The sequence below is a fragment of the Mycteria americana genome, chromosome 1 (assembly GCF_035582795.1).
Source record: "Mycteria americana isolate JAX WOST 10 ecotype Jacksonville Zoo and Gardens chromosome 1, USCA_MyAme_1.0, whole genome shotgun sequence".
Taxonomy (NCBI): Eukaryota; Metazoa; Chordata; class Aves; order Ciconiiformes; family Ciconiidae; genus Mycteria; species Mycteria americana.
This window is the reverse complement of record NC_134365.1, coordinates 136,574,229-136,596,747: the sequence shown is the minus strand read 5'-3', so window position 1 is coordinate 136,596,747 and position 22,519 is coordinate 136,574,229. Positions and strand designations below refer to the sequence as shown.

Below are 22,519 nucleotides of genomic sequence, written 5' to 3'. Positions count from 1 at the left end.
ATGTAGTGGGCAAATAATATGGTGAACTCTTCTGGACAGTGAAAAGAACGTTGGAGCAAGAAGCACATATAAAAACATGTGCAGGTGCATCTCTGACTCAGTTCTGAACCATTTCTTCAGTGCTAGCATTGATATACATATATACATGTGTGTATATCTATATATCTTTCTGTCACATGTATATATGTGTATATCCCTATGTCTTTCTGTCTCAGAAGACAGCATTCAAGCCAATATTTTTTAGCAACTGGATACACTGCTCTTCTAACATGTCTAATAGGTGTTTTCTCTCCCGCTTGCCATTAGACTTCAAACACTGCATTTTAGCTTCATCAGCCTGAAAACCACATTCGCCATGAGCGCTGTTATCATAGCACCTCTATAACATGATCAGGTGAAGGCAGACAAGCTAAAAGCAAGTTCAAATAAGACAGAATTATTTCAGGTAGCTTCAGTATTCTCTATTTCACTTATGTGCATTCATTTCTTTTGTTCATGGAGTGATTTACTTACCTTTTAATGTACTTTGGGACACTTGGAGTTGTGTACCATATAAGAGAAAAAAGGTTTTGTGACTATAAGCATGACAGCCTGATGTCAGTGCCGGAGGCTGAAGGAGAGATCTAGCTTGCCTTCTGAACTGAAGATGAAATAAATCTAACGAGGTATTTCTACATGTGTTTAGCTCTCTTCTTCTACGCAGGGACTGTGGAGGACCGAGGAGTCATATGCTCTCCTAAAGCATGCAGAAAATGTTTATTTGCTGCTTTACAAGGCCTGAACCAAAGCCTACTGGACTCTTTCCAGTCCATTGAATTTTGTTTGGTTTTGTGTTTTTTTTTTTTTTATTAAAGCTGGGAGAATGTTTTTGGCAAATAATGAATTTGTCAAAAAATGCAGTTTTGAAGAAGCAACTTGCAGAATCAAGTCCAACTTGGTAAACAAATTTAGCTGGGAAAGAAATAGAAAACATTCGTAAGAACATAACTGAGACTTTCCATGTTTTTCTTTGGAAATTATATATTTGTTCCACGTGTGACATTATTTAAAAGCTACAAAAAGGGGTCTAGGCTAGTTAGACCCCGTAGAAAAATCTCTTATTTTTCTTTAGTTTTCCAGACTGGCCACTGAACAGATGTGTCCTATGTGAGTTTCTTACTCTTTTCCATCCCATCTTCTCTGTTCATATCACTTTTGCTTGCTTCTTGCTGCCTGTCTTCATGATTTCCAATGCTCCTCCCCGGCACGGATTCAGCTGAACAGATTCTAAATTACTAATCTCCAAATTTAGTGCAAGGAAAAGATGCCGCCATTAGCTGGCAGAAACCTCTTACGTTACAGCTTATGCAAAATATAGCAAACACTGGTGGCTTGCTGTGCTTTCCCATATTGATCTCAAAACACGCTGTAAAGAAGACCAGAGGTAAAACCTGTGACCTGTGTGAGATCTGCCGGTGGGCCAAGGTATTATTTCCTCTTCCCTATGTACAGGAACAGTGAAGAGCCAAAATGGACTACAGTCTCTCACCCATAACAGCGCTTTCAAAGTGCAAGCCTTCAACCCGTCAATGTTGCTGCCGGCGAAACCTGCAGGATGGTATCCCACGCCTCTGTCAGGCAGGATTCCCTCTGATCCAAGCAAGCCAAGCCAGCGAGGGTTGCATTTTTCATTGCTGCGTTGGCCTGTTGCTGATCCTGGCAAATGTGTGACGAACACTCCAGCCTGAGACCAGGATCGGACCCTAAGTTCTCGGTTTTCCTGGAGACCCCCTTTTGAGGTCCCCGCTCCAGCACCCAGATGAGCCTTGCCAGGGGCTGGCTACGAGGGGATGGAGCAGGAGGGCTTTTGCAGGCGGGAAGGCTGGCGTGCAGGCTGGCATCCTTCTCCCAATCCAGCTGTCACGCTCCTGGCAAGATCTCTTGGCAATGCCGGCTTGCCGCCCCAGCGCTGCGTGGAAGGTGGGAGCACAGGAGCGGCTCCCCATGGGGCGGTTTGGCTTGTACTGCAAACCAGGAGCAAGCTCTGGAGCTGGCTGCCCTGCTGGTTTTGATTGACTGCAGCTGCTTGTTTGCTCTCAGCTAGGTTGCTTCTGGAAAGCCTGTCCGTTTGACCTGTCTGCCTCCTTCCTGACGCTGAGCTTCTCAGCTGCCTCATTTCCTCCCTGCGAGCGTAACGGAGGCAGCCTGAAATCTCTCTGCCCGTTGGGCTTCCAAGAGACTTTCCATCTATTTAATCTATCATTAAAACTTAATGCAAGGACTTCCTTTCAGAAAAAAAAAAAAAAAAATTGAGGAGCCGAGCATTCCTTTCCTTTTATGATGTTGCCTGATTTTTAGCAACTACGCCCAGATACTTGTTTGACAGCTATAGATCAGGAACTCAATCAAATGCCTGTACCAACCATGTAGAGGAGTTTCCCTGGGACACTGCTCTCTCTTTCTTTCCTTTTTTTTCTTCTGCACAGCAGGAGTGAATGGCATAATAGTGGATATTGGAAATAAACTCTTCAGCAGTGGAAGGGCCATCATTAGTGCTGACAAAAGCAGCTTTTGAGGCTGAGCCAAGATCAAATAAATGAGAACTGGTAGGAGAAGCTGTCGTGTTTATGAACAGCTTATGAATGTGAGGTTCGAGTTATCACTGTTTTCGAATCAATCAACTTTTGTGATACTCGGTATAGATGGGTCTAAGCTGAGGGTTTCCCTTGGATTTAAGCAGAGATACCTTTGTCCCGAATTGTTAATTATTCCTCCTTGGATAGAGCAAGAGGCTTCCCCTAATTTACTTCCAAGCTGCCTAACTCTAGTCATCGCTGTCCTTTCCCTCTCCTCTTTCACAGCTCTCCCACACCCAGACTTCCATGCTGAAAGCACCTGGCAGGCCAGCCTCACCCCAGAAGGACAAGGACACACTTGTCATTTGAAAGCACAAGAGGAAAGAGCCGGGCTGCTCGTTTCAAAGGGGGATTTGTCATGATATCCCTGCCTCCACAGCCAAAATGTGCACTGACCACAAGGACCCTACTTTCACCTTCATCCATGGAAGAATTTAATTAATCTTTCCATATTGGCAGGCAAACAACACTTCCTGAAGAGAAAAATAAATGTTAATTTCCAGAGGTAATTAACAGTCACTGAATGAGACTAAAGGGCTTTCATCAAAATTACCAATCAATCAGCTCAAATTTGAAGAGATTCTCTCCTCCTCATTGCTTCTTCATCTCATTCAGCCAGTCCTGCTGAATTAGTGCCTAATAGAGTCTCAGACATATTCATATCCTGTCAAATTCCCATCCTCCCAAGGAACTGTCCCTTTCAAATGGTAATACAGAGGGCGTATGATGTGCGCTCGTTGCTATTTCGGATTTAACAGCTGGCTGCCTTGCACCAAGGGTAGCTGTGGAAACTTAAATAAGGGATGTGTGCGCGCATGTGTGTGTGCACACGTGTGTGCGGAAACGCCTACTCTTTTGCAAATGATACCCTTTATCTTAAATAATGCTCTCTTAATAACTCCTTGCAAGCTAATTCTCTTTTTAGACCACCACGGCTGCCGAAGGAGAGAGCGGTAGAGCTTTACAGCAACCAAGAGCACGGTCTCCCTCCAGGACTCAGCTGTGCAGCTCTTTTCTCAAACAAGTTCCCGCTCGGCAGATGACTAGGGCCACCATCAGTACTGGGGCGTTGGTGGCCCTCGTCGAGACCTAAGACTCTCGTCAAGACTTCCGAAAGGCTCTCTTCAGGCTATCCTCACCTTGGCCAACTGCAGGGAAGCTCCAGGGGGTTACTCGTTATTACGCAGCTTCAGATGTTCTCAACGCAGCTCAACGCACACGTGTCGGGGTGCTTGGGCGAAGGGAGGGATGGTCTCAGGGCTGGTCTCCGCAGAGCAGTATGAGGACAGAAAGTAGGAGTCCTCCCAGGTCAGTGTAATATAAAAGGTTCCCTCCTCCTGCTTTGTTAAATATTTTGGGCCTGAGCCAAAGACCCATGGTGTTCGCAGGGACAATTCCACCGACTCCAGCTGGATCTGGCACTGTAATATAGAAATCTTGGGGGACCCCATGGTGACAACCAACAAGGAGAATTTCTAGTGAAACCTTTCTGTGTGCTGTACCAGGGCACTTCTGGAGACAGCACTAGATGGGCACGGAGCATGACCTCCGTTAACAATATACACTACATGAAAGCTAATAATTCTGGCTAAAGCATATTCAAAATAGGATGCTCGAAGCAAAATTAATGCATTATTCACTGCTTTTTGGGAATACAAGAACATAGAGATAGACATCTGAGCCTTGGGCCTTTTCTGAGATGTACTGTACATGGGCTCAGTGGGCTTATGGCAGTACAGTGACTCTCACTGCCATAGATATTTTTATTACTAATAGTATTTAAAATCTTGCCCTGCGATCAAATAAAACAAAAAATGTATGTGTATTCAACTTTGTTTTCTACTGCTATACAGTGACGAGAGATGTTTCTAATGCTGTATTCATTTCCTTGGTGTAAAATGTGCCCTTCCTCCACCTTTAAATTAAATCAGGCAAAAGTATTTGGCAAAAGTCACAGGGTGCAAAAGTGCAGAAATTGCCAATTTCTCAGTAGGTAGCTGAAAACAATTCTGAACAGAGCACCAGCATGCTCAACCCTGACACAACATGCAGGCCTTGCTAACGTAATGTTTCTCAAAAATAAAGACTGTTAAAGAAAGAAAAAAATATGTTATTTTATATACTGAGTTACAGTGAGTTATATATATATATATATAATGGCTGTTGAAGTGCGTTACAGTAACGCACTTCAACAGCCATTATGAGAGCAGCATCGTAGAAAACCAGATTGGGATTCACCTAATTGCATGTAGACAGCCTGCAATATAGATACCTGCTTTTGAACTGATCACCCTCTGGTCCTTTTGTGGTCAACAGAGAAACAGACGCTTGGAGGAGTGATTTATCTCTTCCTAAAGTAGATGTCTAAGAAAGGTCAAATGAATTGCATCCTAAAAGTGCCTATTTCTCTCCGCTGACCATAGAGGTTGAAGAGCGACTAGTTGAGATGTAAATTAATACACTGTAGACATGCAAGCCTGTGGGTTGGTGGGGAGGTGGGGGATGCTGAAGTGCACCCCTATAGCCCTGTCTGCCACAGTGGAAAGGTCTGCAGAATGAAGACAGGTAACTCCTCCTGCTCTTCCCCAAAGGCAGATTTCCAGGTTTTTCATCAGATGAGATATTTTTGGTTCAGGGTGTTTCGCCGTACATCAGCGGAAATGGTATTGTATGCCCAGACCTGCCCCACAATATCATGTCAGATAGATAAACTTCTTTTGCAGGTGCTGCTACAAAGAAGAATCTCATGCAGTTTTGGATCCCAGCAGTTCCAGCAAGCAAGCCTGATTTACAGCACTGGTGAAGCCTTCTTGGAGCCAGAAGCAGCTTGACTGGATCCCAGTTACAGTTTTACAAGGTTTGTCTTGTCAAAATGGTTTTGAGGCCAACTTCTGATCTAGCTGATCTTTAAGGGTGACTGCAAATTGTCTTCAGTAGCACGTCTTTTGTGTGGCAAATTGTCTTTAAGATCCCTTGGGGGACTGACATGGGACCCACTTTTCCCCTGCTGGAAAACAGATTGAAATGTAAAAAGCAAGAGAATTATACATATCACTTTTATCCAAACTTCTCACCTTTCATTAGCTTCCCTATGGCTTATACTTTTAAAAACCCACATAGTAATGTACCTGGCTTACCTGTGATGTCTTTGCTCTTCTCAATAACTGCTTTCAGGATAATCAAATTACGATATGATTTCTAATGAATGCTTATACATTTAATTGAAAAGAGAAATAGTTGTGAGAATGGCATTACCCGAAGTCACTGTGCGCGATTTCAATATCCTTGAGTTTATGTTTTTCATGTTTGATCCCAGAAACATTGCCTAAAAAGCCAGCACTTTGAGTTCAGATGACCTCAGGAAAAAGCAATTTTTAAATGTAAAAGAAAAGCCAAAATACGTTCATATCCATTAGCATGTGCTCTTATTATAAAGTAATTTAAAAAATACAACTAGATCAGGCTGACAATCACTGCATCAGAAATCAGTAGGTACTATGGTCACATTACAAGCAACAAAGCTGAGCTTGGTGATTTATGATAATGTCACTAAAACCTCTTGATATATTTAGCAAGTGGTAATGGTAAAGGTTATAATTCCTTTGAGGGACAATAGTGATGAAATAAACCATGAGGGTCAAGTGGATTATGACCTCGTGAAAACTCAAATAATGGAGATGGAGCTTTATAAACTTCCTTACAATAGATAATGCCTTAAACAATTTTAAAGCTGCTTAGTACTCAATTCAGTCTTGCCACAGGCTTCCTACTGCCTATATATTATTAGAGGAAAAACTGAAAATGACTTCTGTCACTACGAACCTTGGATCTGCTCAGAACCCCCACTGAGCGGACGAGCACTCTTGCCACGCTCCGAAAGTTCGCAACAGATAGCGTGTGTGCCCCCGTCTGTCAGTTCTCCCCGCCCAGCGTTTGTAGTGTGGGTGCTTATATAGAATTTGTGATTCCAATTTAAAGCCTGCAATGCATCCTGGATTGTTATACTAATAATCGCACCTGGCAGCATTAATTTTGCTACTGTATAGTGTTGTCACGGGATCAAAGTGTTTCTACGAGATCAAGTAATAGGGCAAGATGAATGATACTGCCGACTGTTTTACATGCTTCACAAAAGGAAAGAGTAACAGCCCACCGGTATGCTTATCAGCACTGGCAATACATAAAGTTCATGCAAATCCTCTCTATATAGTTACCGTAGCCAGTCGACTTTAGAACAAAGATTATATGGGAGTTCTGAAGTGCCACGTGCCTGAATTCGTGTTGGGATTCAGGTGGAGGTGGAGGAACCCGACTGGCAAATGGTGACTATCCTGACCTACCTGAATACGTTTTCCTGCACGAACACTGTGAAAACAGTAAATAGGATCAGTCTCATAAAGAATTATGTCCGTGAGTCACTAAGGTCACTTACGCAAATAGCTTGGACTCCTGCATTTGCGTTCTTGCTGTAGTTTGCCTCCTGCGTCTCAGACCACCTCACCAGAGCAAGTTTTTCTCCTGGCATTGTATCAAGATACAAACTATTGAACAGGCAAATTCAGGAGAAACCGCGTGGATAAAGCGGCCGTGCTGAGGCACACCTGTACAGCTTTATAAACTACTGCACTGAAACAATTCCTCTGTCAGAAGCACAGAGAAGTGTTTGGGGCCATGCTTTCTCAACTTCAAAGACAGGGAGGAAGAGGGGGAGACAAGAAGACGGCATAATGCTTACCCACTTGTGTAACAGCGCTGACGGTGGCAGGCCTGGGATGAGATGTGAACGGGGCAATCAGCTGCCATTGACAGCAGGATTTCTGATTGATTTTAAATTAAGGTCACTGTCCCCAGGCCACAGTTAGATTTGATTATTTCTGTCACATTTTAGAAGGGTGAGAGAAACTTGTTTGCAACCAGTGGCTCTCTCTCTTCAGTGACTCAATGCATAATGATGGTTTTTCCGGTGGGCTTTGACACTTCCAACTTCCGCGACGACGTGCTGTGCATTGGTACAGCGTTGCCACCCTCCCACTGAAACGAGCAGACATCTTCAAGAACTGAATTTTGAATAACAGGTTTACCCTCTTAAGAGCTTACGACATCAGCACCAACGTCATCCTCTCCACTCCTTCCCAAGAGCGTAAAACGACAGGCTCATGATTTCATACCTGTGCATATTCCATTCCATGCATGGTGTCACACGGTCCACACACGCCTTAATGAATACGTTTGACAACATCTTTTCCAGGTCTTGACGGAAAGGTGGTACTGTAATCCAAGCACTCGTGTGGCAGCTGGCAGTCCTGAAACACTAGCCGCTCCATTCTCCCAAACTAGAACCTTTTTCCACTCTTAAATACAACTGTTTAACGACAGTTTTGCTATTGCACGTTTGAGTGACCACCTCCTCCTCACGTTCCCAACCACTGGCCCAAGCCACCCACTTGGTTGCCAGTGTTCCCAGCTGCCTCTCTGCTTGCTTACAAGACTCCTCCACCTTACTGTCCTGATACCTTCCAGAAAGCCACCCATCCCTTTCAGCACTCAGTTCTACACAAAACGGGCGTTAGGAAAGCTGTGGGCAGCACAAAATTAACCCAGACGTGACATTAAATCTGAGAGGTGTATTCACCACTGGCAGGTGAACAGGGGCTATCAATGGACACCTCGGGAAGACTGTAAGCACAGATCAAGCCCAGCCATGAACCATTTGTGGTGGAGGGACTTTTCTGTGCCAGCTGTGATTTGGCTGCCCTCCGTGGATTTCTCTTCTGTAAGTCCGCCCCATTCTCCCCTCAAAACGACACCGACTGCCCGCTGTCAGACACTCAAAGTGCAAGGTGCTCCGCAGTTGCGTTTGCGTGAATAACCGCCTCCGTACAGTCAGGCGAAGCGGCCGCCTGCTACCTTCATTTAATGGCCTCTGCTGCTTGTGCTGGAAGTCACGGCCGACAGTCCCTCCTCACTCTATCCATGCTGCTCGTGAGCTGAGGAACCTCTGTCACATCTCCCCTCCGGTGCCTCTTGCCAGGCTGCATGTGCCTGACTGGAAAGCCATCTCAAACCATGGATCATCACTGCCAGCCTCCTCCGAACCTTTTCCAGCCCTACCATGCCCTTTTTGAGATGGTGAGAGCAGAGGTACAGCAGTATTCAGGATGCAGGTGTACCACGGATTTACAGATTGGTGTAAAATCTGTTTTCTTCTCCAGTGCTCTCCTAACAAGTCCTGACATTTGACTCACTCTTTTGGCCACACCGAGCATGGAGCTGACATTTTCCTTGGGCTCTCAACCTGGGGAAAGTGATGGCCAAAATCTTTCCGTGCTGATGAGCAAGAAAGAAGTGACCAACTGCAACTGCACAGTTGTGCTGTTTGGGAAAAAACTTGGAATAACAGTAGTGGATGTTAAATGCCGAGATGCTACAAAATTCACTCTCAGGCAGCTTGACCTAAATTCCTATGGGCGATGAGGAAGCCACATATTTGGAGCATTTGAAAGAAAACTAGACAAATGCCCATAAATTATCCTATGGGCGACATTCCTACTCTCTTTCGGAAGATGGATTAGGCAGATGACCTACTAAGTTTTTTTTTTTTTTGTCTTCTTTCACTAATTCCTACGATGTCATGAGTGTGCATGCTTTACCCTTTCTTAAAGCATAATCTGTTTGATCCAGCACCAGTCAAAGGTTTTGAAACGCCCATTAAACCGCAAGAGGAAATCTCGAGCGGTTTGCTAATATCAACAGAAATCCAGATGGAATTACAATCATCTTTTATGTACATTCGAGGGCATATTATGTAATACTAGCCACAGATTTAGTTTAATGCACCGCACCTTCCCATAAGCTGCTGGCGACGCTAATAGCGATTTGAAACCTATGAAAAACTCTTTTGCCCTCGACAAAACCGTTTTAAAGCCCAGAGTCCGCGGTCAAGGGGCTTGGGATATTCAGAGTCTTATGGGAAAACGGGGACAAGGGAGATCAAGGGTGGAAAAGGCAGGGGGGGAAAAAAATTTAAAAAGACGGGAAAGGGGGGGGGATGTTAAATAAAAAAAGAAGGAAATTAGAAACGTGGTCAATTTGAGATAGCGGCAGAGGAGACAAGGTCAAAACTTCAAGCAAGTAAGGAGGCAAAAAAACCCCATGAGATTTGTTAAAAGGATGACGCTGCCTGCCGCAGCATCCTCCCGCCCGTGGGGTTGTTCCCGAAAAGGCTACCTGGGACCCTCAGTGGGCCCTACCCCACGCATCCCACGTCGGCGCGGCCCCCCCCTCCCTGCCCCCCCTCCGCGCCCCCACGGGGGCGCGGAGGGGGGGGAGGGAGGGGGGGGCCGCGCCGGCGGGAGGGCGGAGCGAGCGGTGGTGGGCGTGTCCCAGGCTAGCACAGCCCCGCCCCTCGCCTCTCGCCCCGCCCCGCCCCGCCCGGCGCGGGGGGGAGCGGGACGCGGTACCGGGCAGGGCAGGGCGGCGCGTCCCCGGCGGCGGCCGGGCTTGACAGAGGCGGGCGGCGGCTGCGGCCCCCATGGAGCCCAGCTAGGGGCTGCCGCACCCTCCAACGGAGGTAGGTGCTGCGGGGCGGCTGCGCACCGGCAACCGCGGGCGGGCGGAGCGGTGACAGGTTGGCCGGGGCGGCGGCGTTTTGCGGGAATCCTCCACCCCCCCCCCCCCTTCTTCCCACCCGCGGTACCGTGGGGAAGGGGGCGGCGGTTCCGCCGCCCCCACTTCGGCCCGTGACTATTGTTTCTCGTGGCGCCGAGCGGGCGCAGCGAGACCCCGGCGGCGGCTTTGTGCGGGTTGTCCCGGCAGTGGGGCTGCGGCGGTGGGGGGGCGGGGGGGGCGCGGAGGACCGAGGCGGGGAGAGGGACGGGGCGAGACCGTGACCACACGGGCAGAGCCACCCCCCCCTTCCTCCTCCTTCTCCTTCTCCTCCTCCTCCTGCCTGCGCAACTTCTCCAAAATCACGCCCGTGGGTGCGCGGGGAGGAGCGGCGCGTGCCGAGGCGAGGCATCGCCCCCCCCTCCTCTCCCCGCCCCCCCCCCCCCCGGCTCGTGGGTGCTGCCCCACGGGAAACAAAACACGGCGGGTCACAGCGGCTTTAAGCGCCCGGGTCCGCGGTTTGGAAGAAGGGAGATTAAAAATGCAGGGTGTGCTTCAAGATGGGCGGTAGTGGGATGATTTGGGGTCCCTCTCGCAGCCGGTCACGAGCGAGGAGGAGGAGGAGGAGGAGGAGGAGGGTTTCCCCTGCCCAAGTTGGGGCAGCAATTCCTCCCGCTGTCGCCCGGCTCCTCGGCGAAGGCTGCCAGGAGGATGGGCTGTCACCTGCATCCCCCCTTGGTGGCTTTTTCTGGATGAGGCTGTGGCGGGGCGTGGGTCATCTGCGCCGGCGTCACCGCGCTGCGGGCGGGCGGGCGTGCGTGGCGGTGGGTGCCGCGGGGAAGTGCCGTGCTCCGGGAGTTCCGCATCCCCCGGGGGAGATGCTGCAGGGTCCAAGCGCCCTGGGCGGGAGTTGCAGGGCAGTGGCTCGCCTCGCCTCGTTTTCTCCCCTCTTTTTGGAGAGGTTGGTTTGCCTTTCGTCTAGTCGCTCTTGCTGGCGTTAGTTTGCTTGCGTGCCGTTCTCCAGCAGAAGTCTTTTTTTAAAAATAGTGCTTCAAATGCAGCATTCAGAATACATGTATTGTCTAATGGGGATGTATTGTGAAGGAGGAAAGAGTATCTGGCTGCCCACGAATTCTTCAGGTATTTTCCGTTTAAACTTGACGAGGAAATACTCTCATTTTTTCTAAGTAACCGTTCATGTCATTTATCACTAGCAAATTGACTTAACGTTGAAAGTAAAGATTTCCTCACAGGTATGCTACTGATAAGAATATTGCGGGCATAACAGTAGTATAGGGTGCAAAATCGGCACACTTCCTTTTTTTTTTTTGTTTTGTTTTGTTACATGTGAATTTGGAGAAGCCTTTCCTTCCTTTTTATGACTGTCAGCTGTAACTACAGCGAGGACTTAGTCCAGCAGGCTGCTGGTAGCCTGCCGGTTTTCTTGCCCAGCTCTGCTAGGGCAGCCTGTTCAGTTAACGCACCCTCACTCTTTCGTCCTCGGCGTCTCTGATGAATTTTGTAGCATTTCTGTGGTAAGCTCTTGTGGAGACGCTGAAATCTCCTTCACCTTGAGAGATGACTGAAGCCAAATTTGAAGAGGGGATAACTGCTCGAATTAACTGGAGGGTGATGCCGAGTTTCCGTGTGTACGTTAAATTCTGGAGGCGCTCCAGCAGCCAGAGCTATCTGGGTCAGACCGGGAGTCACCCCAGTGATGGGTTTTGCAGGGTCCTGATTGCTTCCTACCAAAAATGCAAGTGATAAGCTTTTGCAACGCTCGTGGGTTGCACTGCAAGCGTGGGCTCGAGGACGGAGCCGCTCATGTAGCGGGCATGACGTGTGCGATGAGCAGGTCGCGCTGAACACGCTACAACTTCGGGAAGCTTGCGTTTGCTGTGCAGAGCCTGCAGCGGTGTGAATTACAGGGAAAAAATGCATTTGCATCTAACAAAGGCGGCTGGCTCATCTCCTGCGTGAGGAACTAATTTTTTAGAAAATCTGGCTCCCATTTCTGCCTCTGCCACAAATTGCCGGGGTAGCTTTGGGCAAATCATTTAATGTTTCCCTGCCTCCCCTCTCCTCAACTTTGCCCGTGACCCGCCAAGGGCTCGCCTATACCAGGCGGTCAGTTCAGACCCTAACTCAAACCCTTTACCTTCCCCAACAGCGCACAGCAGCCTGAAGCCCGCGATAGGTGGTACCTAGCTGCTCCGAGGGGATACGGTTTGACATTCAAATGCTGCTGCTGGAGCCAATAATACAGACGTAGCAGCCTCACAGCGATTCATCAATCTCTAATCCTATCCCTCTTCTAATCCAGTCATTCTCTGCTGCTAATCAAATCGCCCGGCATCGCTCGAGCGGTGTTTGGCTGCGTGCTCGCCCTCGTGTCGGCTAGCCTACATCAAGGCAGGGGAGATGGGCTGAGTATCACCAGCTCTTCAGCACAGAGACCGTCTGTCACTTGAGGTTTGTAAAATCCGTGGCATGAGAGAGGCTCGGTGTGATTTAGAAATACGAATCGTAGCTAGAGGGTAAATTGCAACAACATCACAGAAAAATGGCCAGAAAATGGCACCTCGGGCGTTCCTGCGCAGCCAGCTGTGTGCATGTCAGGAGGGAGCGGAGGTGGAAGGGTGCAGCTCCCTCGGCGTAACAACAGCATTCTTATTTTAGCATGGAAGACAGCCAAAGATAAGGAGTGGTTGTCATCCGGCGGGTTGGAGGATTAAAAAAAAAAAAATAGAAAAAGAAAAGCTGTGTGGAAATAGAAATATTTTGATGTAGGTACTAAAGGAAAAAAAAAAAGCAGATAACCTTGTAAGTGATGGACTAGCCACGTAAAGCCGGCAGTACAAGATTTCTCCCGTAAAATCCAGAATGATCCTAATTAAGCCCAGACCCTGTTAAATGACACATGGCTTTATTTATTTCAGATGTTTCTAGGTCCTAGAGATGGGGCCAAATGTGAAGAGTTTGATGTGGCAGATAGTTTAACCCCAATTACTTCTACATAAATCACGTGATTGTTACAGGAGCTGAGTAGATCTGATGGGTGCCCCAGAGCTACTGATAAAAATATATATATTTTAAAAAAAAAAACCAACCCAAACCTGAAACCGTCTCTGGCGGTGTGGGAGAGGGTTTGGGGGAGAGGGGTGGCCGTCCTCTCCGCAGGCAGGAGGATGGGGATGCAGGAGCTGTTGCGGCGCAGCGTGCCCGCCGGTCTGTATGCACAGGCAGCTGAAATGGTGGCTTTGTAGAGCAGGCAGCCGGAGAAAGGGAAGCAAAATGGGAGCTGACAAATATTCTCGTTATGAAACTGGGATGGATGAATGATTTATGGGGGTACTTGCCTTTTTTTTTCTTTTTTTAATTTTATTTTGAGCGGAAGGAGTCGGTTGGCGATGTGCGGTGCTAGCCACGAATGGCTTGTTTTGAGATCAGGCTGCACTGGGTCACGCCTCCAGAAATGGCATCTACAGAATAACAATACAGTGAAATACTTTTCAGCATTGCTTGGGTTTCGTAGACTGTCTTCAGGAAGAAAAAGTTTTCCTTATTTTTTGTTCAAAGCCCTAGGCCTAAATTCTCCCAGTGGACTTTAGATTTCAAAAAGGCGGTGGCTGTAGGAGAGGTCCTAGGCTGTGGAGGACCATTATTAACCTGTCTCGGTTCTCCTCGGGAATTTTCATTCCTGGGTTTGCAATATTGCCCATCCTTCCCAGGGCACCGAGTAGTTCCATAAATAGGCCATTCTGTGGAGGAGCTGCTCTGCCAGGTGATTTAATGTTGCTTGTTGGTTCTGGCTTTCCCTTTTATTCCCCCCCCCCCCCCCCAAACAGGTCTATCCATGCTATCCTTTAACGTGCAGAGCAGCGCTGTAACGTGGGTGGGGTGAGTTTACAGGGTCGCATCTGTGGGATTTTGCCAGTCCCGTGGGTGCCGTGGGTGGCTGGGTGTCCTGGGGGACCCCTGCAGCAGCTGCCGCTCCACACTCAGGGGCTGGTTTTGGGTGCGAGTGACTGGACCCTTCTGAGCTGGACCTGTTTCCAGTACCCTTTTATTTTTACTAGTTAATAGGGTATGTAGTTGTTTGGAAATGCTTCTTTGAGGCATCGGATGTGGGGCTAAATGTTCTCGGGAACTAACCAAAGAGCCTGGGATAGGTCTCCTGTCCCCTTCACCCTCCTCAGAAAAAAACATCCTTCAGGTTTGTGGCTTCCAGGTCCCTGTATTGCTTGCACCACCCTTAAAGTGGCTAGAGAGCAGCAACTATAGCAGAAGGAAGGCAGCTGCCGTTGGCTTGAAGGGCAAGCTGGGCTTGGGTTTGGGTTCCCCCTGCTTTCCCCGTGGCAGGCGCAAAGAGTCTCAGAACGAGCCCCAGGACCGACCATGTCCATAAATGTCTTGTTACCTTGTTATCTTTGAGCCAGCGATTGGGAGTGAGCTCTGGGGGGCAAGAGAGGTGAAGGAAGTTTGCCACGACACCTCACTGAGCTTCCGCAGGGCCACTGAGGGCAGGCACCCTCCTGAACGTCCTAGGCTGTAGCTCCACATTCAGTTGGTCAGGCTAGAAGAGCAATTTCTCCTCTGAAGTCTACATGTGCTTCAACCTTTTAATTCTTTCTGTGCTTTCATTGTGGCATGGAAACAAAGAGGTGGGAGAAGTGCAGTGGCCACCAGGAGGGCCAAGAGGACAACGGCTCTTGCCTGCCCCGGCAGACGGCGTGCTCCTCGCAGCAAAGCCAGGTTATTTGGAGGAGTGCAGGTCTTGCATTCCAGCGAAAAATAATTTGTTAATGGCCAGAGAATAATCACTTTACTCCAAAAAGCGTCTCCAGCTGCATTGCACCAATTGTTCTTTTTCAGCCTCTGAATCCTTAATGACAGTAGCAGCTAATTTCTCTTTCTGTGTTTTTCTAGCTGCAATGTCCTATTTTCTCTGAGCTTATTGAGAAAATAATAGAAGTCATTACATAGCTACTTGTCACCTTTCAGAGAAGAAAACTTCTCCCTGGTTGAATGGCCAAGTTAGTTACTTGGTGACTGACTCAGACAATAACGACTTTTGGTAGCTCATCAGTTATTCATCTGTGCTTAGTGAATCAACTAATTAGTTGGAAGAGTGTTACTTAACTTATAGTCCATGAATATCAGAAGATGGTGAATAAACCAGTCGCAAGCAGTATAACAACAGCACATGTGCATTCTGTTGCGTGGAAGCAAAAAAACCCAAAATATAGGGTCAGGAATGGCAAAATGAGAAATGTATCTTTATTGTGTTAATTTTTTTAAAATTTGATTGTCTTTGAAAGCTTATGTTACAATACTGCACAAAATGGTCCTTGGTTTAAAAAAATAATTAGGTGGTCCTTATACATATATATACACATAATAATTAGGTTAAAGAAAAGATATTGAGGAGCATTGAACTAGATGATGCAGAAGGGCAATAAGAATGGCAGACTTGGAAAACTAAGTGAAATGTGAAGCATTTTTGTGCATGTATGATACGCATCTTTCTGCTTGTTGGTGATGGATCGCTTGCCGTAGAGTTGGATCCACTCAAGGCCACTGCAAAGTAAACAGGAAGGGCAACGCATTGTTTTTTAACCAGGATTTTCCTAACCGAGCAGTCAGGCATCACTGTCTGAATACTGGATGCCCTCATCTCCAGCCTCCGTGATGGGGCTGGAGGTCAGGAGGCCTGCCCCACAGAAAGGTGGGGGAAGACGACTGCTCACGTGGCTGAGCCTTGCTCTCCAGGCTGTGGGATGCTGAGGGGGTGCCAGAAGGAAGTAGGAATGTATGTACAGATATATGTTATTGTACTTCACCCCCGCCCCTGCAAAGCGTTGTATCCTTCCCAGGGAAGAAAATGAGAAGGATCATTCCTTGTTTGGAAGAATATTGTCTGTGTTACTGTCTTGGGCAGCTGTCTTTGGGGACCTCAGAGACAGTTATTGCAGGTGCCAAGCCTGTTGGACCCACTATATAAGATGCCTGGCCTGGGGGAGACTTTTCCCCAAGACCCATGGCAAAGCAGTTGGATCAGAGGGTTCCACCCAGAAGATCAGTGGAAGCATGGGTCTGCAGCCCTGGAAGGTCACAGAATCACAGAATCATGTAGATTGGAAAAGACCTTTAAGATCATCAAGTCCAATCGTAAACCTAACACTACCAAGACCACCACTACACCATGTCCCTAAGCACCTCATCCAAACATCTTTTAAATACCTCCAGGAATGGTGACTCAACCACTTCCCTGGGCAGCCTGTTCCAATGCTGGACAACCCTTTTGGTGAAGTAAAATTTCCCAATATCCAGTCTAAACCTCCCCTGGCGCAACTTGAGGCCATTTCCTCTTGTCCTGCGGCTTGTTACTTGGGAGAAGAGACCGACCCCCACCCGGCTACAGCCTCCTTCCAGGGAGTTGTAGAGAGCAATAAGGTCTCCCCTCAGCCTCCTTTTCTCCAGGCTAAACAACCCCAGCTCCCTCAGCCGTTCCTCACAAGACTTCTGCTCCAGACCCTTCACCAGCTTCGTTGCCCTTCTCTGCACACGCTCCAGTACCTCAATATCCCTTTGTAGTGGGGGGCCCAAAACTGAACACAGCATTCGAGGTGTGGCCTCACCAGTGCCAAGTACAGGGGCACGATCACTTCCCTGCTCCTGCTGACCACACGATTCCTGATACAAGCCAGGATGCCGTTGGCCTTTTTGGCCACCTGGGCACACTGCCGGCTCATGTTCAGGCGGCTGTCCACCAACACCCCCAGGTCCTTTTTCGCTGGGCAGCTTTCCAGCCACTCTTCCCCAAGCCTGTAGCGTTGCATGGGGTTGTTGTGGCCCAGGTGCAGGACCTTGCACTTAACCGTGTTGAACCTCATACAACTGGCCTCGGCCCATCGATCCAGCCTGTCCAGGTCCCTCTGTAGAGCCTTCCTCCTGGTGTGACAGCAAAGGGTCCCTTTGGCACAGGGTACTCTCTACCAGAGAGAGCGTGTAGTGTGTAGATATAAATAAAAGTATATATATACACAGGCAGACGCACGCATGCGTACTTGCACAAGCTTATCCTAGAAGAAGGAATGCACGGAACAGCCTTGCTGTTGTAGCCATGACGTGCTGTTAATTCATCTCTGGTCTCCGGGGGGTGGATGGAGTTACCACTTGCCGTTTCGCTACAGGAGGACCTACGTGTGGTTAGGGTGGATTCACAAGGCTTCCCTAATGGAAGAGACTGGGCTCTGCGTTACAGCTCTTCTGCGTTGTGCGTGCAGGATGCATGAAAGGGTGTCGTTCTCTCATGGGGCTGGTGGTGCCAAGCTCGGTATCTCATGTCTCCTCCCACCATTGTACCTAAGCGGGTGTTCAGTGTGCGGAAGACTGCTTGGCCACGCTCCAGTTGTGCTGGAACCGAAGCAATGTTAGTAGGTGGAAGAAAGCAGTTGCAAGGAGTTATATTTCCCCACTCATTGAGGGAATGCGTCTGCCTTTGGTTTGGGTTTGCCATTTAGGTCCTTAAGTGATATTTTTTTTTTGGATGCTTGGGTGGCAGCTGTGTTTAGTCATGAAACCATCACTTGTCTTTTTGGATACATTCTGGTTGTCACCATAGCTTTCTAACGGGGGTTGTTGAATTGATGGAGGTAGCCCTGGATGCCATCAGATGCTACAGAGGAGAAAGTGAAAGCAGCGTGTGGCTGTGCGCCATGGGTCCCCACACCCACAGCATGCAGCAGCAGAGCTGCGCAGTGACCGTCCTGGAGGGACCAAGCACAGCCTCCCACCTGAAACGGTTAAGTCGAGACGAGATGGATGCCACTGGTCACGAACAGGCTCCAGACATCTTAGATTTGCTTTGGTTACTGGAGAGGCTGGTCAACGCTCTCGCTTCCTATTTGCTTTCTGGTGGAACTGAAAAGCTCTTTGCTTTGAAGCATAAAGACCCAAATATTTTGGGACCTAGTGCTTCTGAACTGCTTTTCTTGAGAAGAGGTGCCACTGCATTTCCAAGGAGCTGAGGTTCTCAAGCTAGTAGCCTTTTATTTTTAAAAAGGAAGGAGGTGTTTTTATTAGAGTTTCCTGTTTGGAACTCATTGGTTAAAGGGTATGAAGTGGTCAGAGATGGGAGAGTTATCATTTAGGTCAGGGTTGTCTCTTTGTATTTTCATATTTGTATACATAGCACACATATATGGATTGTTTTCATATTTGTATTATATATTTTGATTTGTGCAAATTTTTCCCGTTCTATTTAAGGCTGCTACTTTAAGGAAGACTAAATAAGGTTTCCTGTCAGGAATGGTTTAGATATAGCTGGTCCTGCCGGGGGCAGAGGGATGGGTTAGGCGACTTCTCAAGGTCCTTTTCAGGACCTTTTCTGTGGTTCTAGGCAGTTACCCAACAAAAGAAATTCCTAGCAGATTGTGCTGGTTATGCTGATAGGGTTTTGCTATAGCATTTACCATGGCTATTTGTTTGAAAAGGAAATAATAGCTAATTGTAGCATAGTTACTGCTGCTGCATCAGACAAATGTTTCTTAAAATTAGAGGAAAACAACCGATGTTACATTTTTAGACTAGCATCGTGATATGGCTATGATTAATTTTTCCAGGAGCTTTGTGTTTTTTATATCTGCTTAAGTGTATTAACATTTTAAAAGGTCAAAGGTAAGCTTTAAAATGGATGCCAAATTAAGATGGATGGGAGGAAAATGACATTTACTTCTTGTTACTGCACATTGTTTGAATTTGACCAAAGGCAAAAACAAAACAAAGAACACCCCCCACCCCCCCCCCCCCCCCCACACACACACGCATGCATGTGTGCACGCACAGACAGACAGACACGCTCCCACCACCTGCCTTCTCTGCACACCTGGTCCAGGAAAACCTTATTTATCTAGGCAAATAGGCAAATCATCATCCTAACAAAATCAGTAGTCCAATGTCTTCATTTCCAGACAGCTTAAGTATCCCTTTGCAAAGTAGCTCATTTAACTAGTGTGAGCGGACTCCGTAAATAAAAGTAGCTAAAATATTTATATTAGGAAAATACGGCTAATGGGAACCATAACCGCGTTATCATTTCCTGCCCTTGCTGGGTTTGAGATGATGATTTCATCAGGGAAGGGACTGTACCCTCATCCCTATTCGTATGGTTTCTGGCACATCGAGTCTCTGTGAAAACAGAAAATAAAATACGGTGGGAATGATGCCTTTGCTTCCAGTGGGAACGGTGGCCAGTCCCAGCCAAAAGCCAGGCTTTAGCGGAGCTGCTCTGTGAACATACCAGTGTACAACAACTTTGGTTTTGGAGAAAGCAGCATAGCTCGAGGGAAGGACCGAATCTGATTTATGTTCATCATTTCCACTCTTGCCCTGAAATGATGATGGGGAGCCAGGCCAGCGATGCGCCCTGTGCCTCGGGAATCACAGCCACTCTCTCCTTCAAGGGACCCAGCCTGGTTTTGTGGATGTTGTTTCACAAGACAGATTCGCTCCCATCGCTTCATGACACTTACTAATCCAAGGTTTAAAAAAAAAAAAAAAAAAAAAGGAAAAAAAAAAACCCTAAAATTTCTTCAAGTCCTTCTTCCCGCTGGTGGCTGGCGGTTCACCAGCGAGGATTTGGGCTGGCTCCTGCATCAGCCTCCGGCTGCCTCAGTCCCGTGGGCACCACGAAGCTCATCCCAACCTTGTGCGGACCACAGGGGCTGTGCCGGCCTGGGAAGAGCCACGCCGTGCCAGGGGCTGTTCTGACTTCAGGTTGCTGTTGTTTTTTTTTTTTTTAATAGACAATTGTAAACTGTTACAGCTGTGGAAGATTCAAGGCGGTGGCTTCATCCAGACCTGGGTGCTCGGGTACTCGGTGCCCCCGGTCCGTGGGCAGTTTCAGCCTCCTGCTTGAGGCGTGCGTGCACCTCCCTCCCGCCTGAAACCCGACCGAAGCGTTCCCTGAAGCGCTGAAGAAGGCGGCAGGCGTTGCAGCGCAGAGAGCTGAACCCTCCCTCGCAGGGACAGAGGCAGGGCTGCCCCGAGAGAGGAGCCTGCATCTTGCCCTGCCCGGGCTATCGGGGTCACGTTTCCCCTGAGGCTTCGCCAACCCTTTTCTTCTGCAGCCTGCGGCCTAATCGCTGTGGATTTTGTCCTTTTATTCTTGTTTTTAATTTTTTTCACTAACTTTCCTGAGATCAGAGCTGTCTCTTCCCAAAACCAGGGGCCAAATACCAACCTCGTTAGCTGCCGGTTCAAAATGGCGTGGGCGTAAGTGGGGTGCAGCTTCGGCCCGGCATCACTGAGGTTATTTGGACGTGTAAGTTGTGGCTGGGCAGCCGATAACCCAGGGAAGGCAATATGCTGGTCCCGTAGCCATGCCTACCCGGCACGCTTTGGCAGGCCGCGCGCCAGCCCCACGCCGCAGGCGAGTGGGAAGCTCCCCCTCGGCCCCCCGAGCTGGGGGGCTGCCCAGAGCGGAGCACCCCGGCGGGGAAGCCACGGGCTGGCGGTGGCTTCCCCACGGGGGAAGGCTGCAGTGCTCAGCCCTGCCCTACGCACAGGCCGAGATGTGTGCGAGGGCAGGGTAAGGGAGGGTCAAATCCTTTCCTCCCTCCCCCAGCAAGCAGTAAGCTCTCCTAAGCATCCCGTTCTGGGTGCTGAGAGTGTTCGTCTGACAAAAAAAAAAAAAGAAGGGGAAAATGTCAAATGCTCAAACACTTTGTTCCAGTGTGAAAATGTATTTTTCATTTCAAACTGAATGGGTTCTTTCACGGCTTCGCTGCCCTCCGAGTGGAACAAACAAAACAGTTTTATTTTTTCACTTTACCAAAAAAGAAAAAATAGTTCTTAAATTGCTCAACCCAAACATTTCTTTTTAATTTTTTTTTTCCCCCAGCCTGGCCACCATAGCAAACAATTTCATTATTTGCATAGCTCTAATTGCAGTGATTAAACAAACACAGCAAACGCCGACCCTTCACAGAGCCTCATTGCATCCCCACAGCCAACTTGGTCTGTATTTTGTCAGCGGAGAGGGAGATCGGAGCGGCTTTGTGCTAGACTGAAAAGAAATTATCGACTTTTTTTTTTCCCCCCCCAAACTGATACACTGTCAGTTTAGAGCAAGAATAATTTTACCCATCCTCTTGCTAGCAGGCTGAGGGATATCACCGTATTGTAAACCTGGTATGGTTTAAAAAGCATTTGGATTTTGAACGTCTTGTTCACATGTTACTCTTAAGTTGCAGCCTCTGTTGCTGTTATTAGAATAACGTGTAGGGTTGATACTCTGTTAGTGATACCAATAGTAACATAAAGGACCGAGAACCAAACATCTACATTTTAATTTTTTTTTGTTGTGAAGATGGCAAGTACTTGAAGACAGAGTTAAGGAAAATTTTATCTGGCTGCAGTTCCACCAAATAGGAACAAACAATTTTTTGGACATTTTTTAATGACATTTATTTATAGCAGGTAGCGCACGGGCGGCTGCTATTTCTCAGCGTGCTGGAAGAATGTTCTCCAGATGGTGCTTACTGTTTATGCTTTTATTCACTTCACTTGAACACAGCAGCACTCTACACGAAACAGGGAAAATTGGAAAATAAAAACAATTATGTTTTTACAAAGTGCCATGTGATTTGCTGAAAAGTCTTAGCTGACTGATGAGCGATGCTTGGGGGCAGCGGGGGGATCACGCCTGTCACAGAAACCCCGTGCCCCGTCCCCAAATGGGTAACGGGCATCGCCCCGGCTCGAGAGGGACTCGCCCTTCTCTCCCGAAAAGGTGGGGTTGAGCATGGCCGCTAATCCTACCCTTGTGTCTGTGCCTCCGCTGCCTCCTTTTTCCCCCACAGGGATTTGAGTGAATGTAGGAAAGGGGTTATAATGGCAATATTTTTGCTGGGTTTTCTGTGGCTGCGCAGCCCCAAGGTGGGAGAGACGCAAGACAAAGCATTTCATAAGCTTCGCCTGTGCCATCGTGCTCCCTCGGCTTCTAATCTCAGTGAAAAATAAAGTATTAATGCCTTCGGCTGGTCCAGCTGATAACAATAGCAAAAGTCCAGACTGGTATCCAAAAGGACCGGCGTGGTCCATGATTTCTGTTGGTTACAGTGGCGCAAATGTATATCCAAATGGTGGGCACCAAGTGGTCTGGCAGGCTTTTGTTAGGCAGCTTCTGCAGGAGTACTCACACAAAACGTTTTCAGACTGGACACTTTAAATAAAAGACTTGGGAATCTTAAGAATTTTTTTTCATTAAAAATGATTGGAAAAACATTGAAAAG

At 47.9% G+C, this 22,519-nt stretch overlaps 1 protein-coding gene across 3 annotated transcripts in view; it reads left to right on the top strand.

Moving 5' to 3' along the window:
* Nucleotides 1-10,042: 10,042 nt before the first annotated feature.
* RAI2 (retinoic acid induced 2) overlaps nt 10,043-22,519 on the top strand; it is a 46,476-nt gene continuing 33,999 nt past the window's right edge. For 2 of the 3 annotated variants that reach the window (XM_075521709.1, XM_075521719.1), the window contains exon 1: nt 10,043-10,185. The gene's annotated coding sequence lies outside the window, so the exon portion shown is untranslated. Of the gene's footprint in view, nt 10,186-11,208; nt 11,361-22,519 lie in introns of those variants that run through there. The other variant, XM_075521729.1, reaches the window with a different exon arrangement.